Raw genomic sequence first — 4,847 nt, forward strand, 5'->3', positions numbered from 1 at the left:
AGGAGTTCCCCTGCCACAACTAAATACGTGCATAGAAAAAAAATATATAATTATTAACTTGGGATGAAACTAATGTAACAAGCAAGCAAACAAACGCACAAGCAAACAAAGTAGGGATGGTGGTGCTGGGTGCCTGGTATATGGGAGATGGGAGACCTGTGGTCTAGAGCGTCCAGAGCTCTGGCCTCCATACTCTGGACTGCATTCTCTCTAGCAATCTTCCCAAAGTGGCTGTATTTAACCATGTTTTTATTTTTTAAATTGGCTCTCTCTCTCTCTCTCTCTCTCTCTCTCTCTCTCTCTCTCTCTCTCCCTCCCTCCCTCCCTCCCTCCCTCCCTCCCTCCCTCCCCCCACCACACACACAGAGGCACGTGTGAACAAGGGAATGCAAATGCACAAAATAAGTATGTTTTGATCAGAGTGAAAACAAATCACGGGAATTTTAACCATTCCACCATCATTCCACCATTCTTTTAATTTACTCTCTGTGTTTAGTCTTCCAAAGAGGGTGGCAGGTGTGTGGTTTGGTGAGTGCCGGCTGGCGGTGGCAGCGAGGAACAGAGAACAACAACAACCCCCCCTCCCCCCCATCGGGATCGGTGGAGGGTTTTAAAAATGAGTGAGCCATTTAAAAATGGTGTGGAACTGAGGTCGCCGCCACCCTCCCCTCACGACGGAGTTTGGACGCTCCCTTTTCCTAACTGTGCCTGTTCCTTGCTAATTGTTAACCGATTCGAGAGTGCATGTCCTTTCACTTAGAGGTGGCCTGTTTTCACCGCTCCGTCCTACTTTCCTTTTCTGGGTGCCTGAGGGGGTTGGCCCCGAGTCCATCCCGCGTTCACTGTGTTCCGGCGGGACAACCGGGACCGTTTGTGCCATTCGGGAGAAGTGGTGGGTACCTGCCCCGTTGTGCGTGGGTGAGTGTCCCCCTGAGCTAGGGAGGTCACTCCGGAGAGACGGAATGAGTGTGTGTGGCGGCGGCGGCGCGTGACAGTCTGTATTGGTTTGCTTGATCGAGATCGCTGTCGGGCGACACCTAGTGGCGACAAGTTTCCGCAACGCTCCTGTCCCCCGGTTGGTGACAAAGGACGGGGAAGTGCCTGTGGTGAGCCGGCCAGGGTGAGAGGGTGACAGGCAAGCAGGCGGGTGCGCGACGGAGACGCCGTCCTGTCTGGGGACCATCTCTAGCTAGGAGGTTGTACCTGGAGAACTTCAGGGGAGGAGGGTGGCTGTACGACCTATTGGGACACAAGGAGGGGTTGGTGGCAGCTGGATGAGGTCGACCAGAAGGCTTGGGCCCCGTCCCGGATTTTTTTTTTTTTTTCCAATTTTTTTTTTTTTAATTTTTTATTTTATTTTATTTTTTTTTTATTTCTTCCCTCCTCTCCGGTCCCAGCCAGCGGGACCATAGACACTTTTGAGGCCGAGAGGGTGCTGTGTCCCCGGCCTCCGAGCCGAGGTGGCCCGGCTAGGGGGCGCCACGGAGTTTTTTTTTTTTTTTTCTTTTCCAGGAGTCCCTTCGGTCCCAGCCAGCGGGACCATAGACACTTTTGAGGCCGAGAGGGTGCTGTGTCCCCGGCCTCCGAGCCGAGGTGGCCCGGCTAGGTGGCGCCACGGATTTTTTTTTTTTCTTTTCCAGGAGTCCCTTCGGTCCCTGATAGCGGGAGCCTGGACCTCTGAGGCCGAGAGGGTGCTGTGTCCCCGGCCTCCGAGCCGAGGTGGCCCGGCTAGGGGGCGCCACGGAGTTTTTTTTTTCTTTTCCAGGAGTCCCTTCGGTCCCTGATAGCGGGAGCCTGGACCTCTGAGGCCGAGAGGGTGCTGTGTCCCCGGCCTCCGAGCCGAGGTGGCCCGGCTAGGGGGCGCCACGGAGTTTTTTTTTTTTTTTTTCTTTTCCAGGAGTCCCTTCGGTCCCTGATAGCGGGAGCCTGGACCTCTGAGGCCGAGAGGGTGCTGTGTCCCCGGCCTCCGAGCCGAGGTGGCCCGGCTAGGGGGCGCCACGGAGTTTTTTTTTTTTTCTTTTCCAGGAGTCCCTTCGGTCCCTGATAGCGGGAGCCTGGACCTCTGAGGCCGAGAGGGTGCTGTGTCCCCGGCCTCCGAGCCGAGGTGGCCCGGCTAGGGGGCGCCACGGAGTTTTTTTTTTCTTTTCCAGGAGTCCCTTCGGTCCCTGATAGCGGGAGCCTGGACCTCTGAGGCCGAGAGGGTGCTGTGTCCCCGGCCTCCGAGCCGAGGTGGCCCGGCTAGGGGGCGCCACGGAGTTTTTTTTTTTTTTTTTTCTTTTCCAGGAGTCCCTTCGGTCCCTGATAGCGGGAGCCTGGACCTCTGAGGCCGAGGGGGTGCTGTGTCCCCGGCCTCCGAGCCGAGGTGGCCCGGCTAGGGGGCGCCACGGAGTTTTTTTTTTTTTTTCTTTTCCAGGAGTCCCTTCGGTCCCAGCCAGCGGGACCATAGACACTTTTGAGGCCGAGAGGGTGCTGTGTCCCCGGCCTCCGAGCCGAGGTGGCCCGGCTAGGTGGCGCCACGGATTTTTTTTTTTCTTTTCCAGGAGTCCCTTCGGTCCCTGATAGCGGGAGCCTGGACCTCTGAGGCCGAGAGGGTGCTGTGTCCCCGGCCTCCGAGCCGAGGTGTCCCGGCTAGGGGGCGCCTCCGAGACTTTATTTTTTCCAGGATCCTCCCCGGTCCCTGCCAGCGGGAGCATGGACTTCTGAGGCCGAGGGGAAGCTGTGTTCCAGGCTATCTACCATGGCCTCCTCGGTCTGTGAGCACTCAGGGTTCTAAGGTCGACCAGTTGTTCCTTTGCGGTCCGGTTCTCTTTCTACATGGGGACCTCTTGGGGACACGTCACCGAACATGACTTCCAGACGTTCCGTGTGGCCTGTCATGTTTATCCCTGTGTCTTTTACACTTTTCATCTTTGCTATCTGTCCTTATTGTACCTGGAGATATATGCTGACACGCTGTCCTTTTGACTCTTTTTGTCATTAAAGGACGTTGGAAGAGGCTTGCACCAAGGCTGTTTGCTTGTCCAGCCCTAGCTCTTTTCTTCTGCGCATGGGCCTCTTCGATGCTCGAAGCTTAGCGTCCCCCCATGAGTACGCGCTTCCTGCTTTCCCGTGCTTGCTTGCCTGTGCTCTGTGTGGCAGCTTTATGACAACCGTCCCGCGTGTCAGGCGTTCCCGATTTCCCCGTGGTGGTTGTCGTCCGTTACCGGTAGGAGTCGTTGGTGCCGAGTGCGACTGGAAGGGTTTTCCCGTTTGGTGCTAGTGACCCCCTGGCGTGCTCCTCTGCGGCCGACCGGTTTTTTTATTTGTTTTTTTTTTTTTGTTTTTTGTTTTTTTTTTTTTTTTTGTTTTTTGGAAGGAGTTCCCGAACCTCCGCTGCTTGGTGGTGTGTCCCTTTCTTTCCTGCTGTGTGCCTCCCGAGTTGCACCTTTTCTCCTTCGAAGGGGATTTTATTTTTTTATTTTTATTTTTTATTTTTTATTTTTTTTTTTTGAAGGAGTTCCCGAACCTCCGCTGCCCGTTGAGTCCCGTTCTTCCACGCCACGTGCCTCCCGAGTGCAACGCTTCCTTTTTTTTCTCGCCCTCGAGAAGGGTAAATTTTTTTTTTTTGTGTGTGTGGCAGTGTTAGCGACTTCTTCCCGTGCTCTCTCTCGCTCTTCTCGCTCGTATTCCCGTCCAGTGCGTTGTTAGAAAGCTCTCACGCCCGTTGTTCCCGATGCATGGCGTGTCTCGCTCCCGTTGGATCGATGTGGTGCTGCCGCGTTCTCTTCGGGCCGGGGCCTAAGCCGCGCCAGGCGAGGGACGGACATTCATGGCGAATGGTCATTCAGCGCGAATGGCGACCGCTCTTCTCGTTCTGCCAGCGGGCCCCTCGTCTCTCCTCCCCATTCCTTTGCAGGGTGGTGTGTGGAAGTCAGGGGTGCGGCTGTCCGGCACGAGCGCTGACCCGCGCACACTTGTTGCTGTGGTTCGCGGTGTCCCTGTGGACGTGTCGGGGGCGCTTGCCCCCACGCCGTTCACTGCTTCGCGGCCCTCTTCCCCCGTGCCGGGGGAAGGTGGTAGACCCGCTGCGGTGCATACCCTTCCCGAATGGTGTGTGCACGCGCCCTGCTTTGTGTGAGCCTTGCGGTGCTCCTGGAGCGTTCCGGGCTTTGACCACCAAGGTGCCCGCTTCTGAGTTGGCGGTGGCGCTTCCCGCTCCCCGGCGTGCCTCCTGTGCTCCATGGTGCTTGTGCCTTTACGCTTTCCCTTGTCCTAGTTGCCGGCTTTCTGCACGGTGACAGAAAGGGGGGGGGTCGAGGAGTTGAGTGTGCGGTTAAAAGGCTCCTTCCGTTGGGTGAGCGCCCACCCCGTGCCTATGTTTTTGGTGCCTTCACCCGCGGGCCCTGCGCGGTTAGGGTGGTGCTGAGCGATCGCGGCTGGCCCTTTTTAAAGACCGGACTCCCTCAAGTCAAGGCTCCTCCTTTGTGTGCGCCTTGAAGAGGCCTGGCTCTCGGCGGGGACCTGTCGCAGGTCCCCCCGGTCCGCGAATGCTCAAGAAGACCCCGGAGAAAGAGACCTTTGCCGATACCGCAGACCCCCCACCAGCTGGCGCGTGGTCCTTCCCGTTCTGTCCCGCGCCTGTTGCTCGTTTCCCGTTGCGTGCACGGAGCCCTTGGCTGCTCGTCGGTGTTGGGTTCGTCCCGCCCTCAGTGAGGAATTTGCCTTCTCTAGCTATCTTCGGAAAGGGCTTTACGATCTCCGAGGGGCTTCTCCCGGATGGTCCCCTCGGCTGCCCGCCCTGACCTCAGCCTTCTGCGCGCAGCGTTTGCTCTCTCGCCTACCGCGACCCGCGCCTCCCCGCTCCGAGT

General features: G+C 57.4%; 1 long non-coding RNA gene across 1 annotated transcript in view; it reads left to right on the plus strand.

Moving 5' to 3' along the window:
- Positions 1-595: 595 nt before the first annotated feature.
- LOC147997169 (uncharacterized) overlaps positions 596-4,847 on the plus strand; it is an 18,442-nt gene continuing 14,190 nt past the window's right edge. Inside the window, exon 1 of the long non-coding RNA XR_015648139.1 lies at positions 596-892. This is a non-coding gene — a long non-coding RNA (uncharacterized LOC147997169). The remainder of the gene's footprint in view (positions 893-4,847) is intronic.

This window comes from Rattus norvegicus, unplaced genomic scaffold (assembly GCF_021556685.1).
Source record: "Rattus norvegicus strain SHRSP/BbbUtx unplaced genomic scaffold, alternate assembly SHRSP_T2T unassigned-0000239, whole genome shotgun sequence".
NCBI classification, from domain to species: Eukaryota; Metazoa; Chordata; class Mammalia; order Rodentia; family Muridae; genus Rattus; species Rattus norvegicus.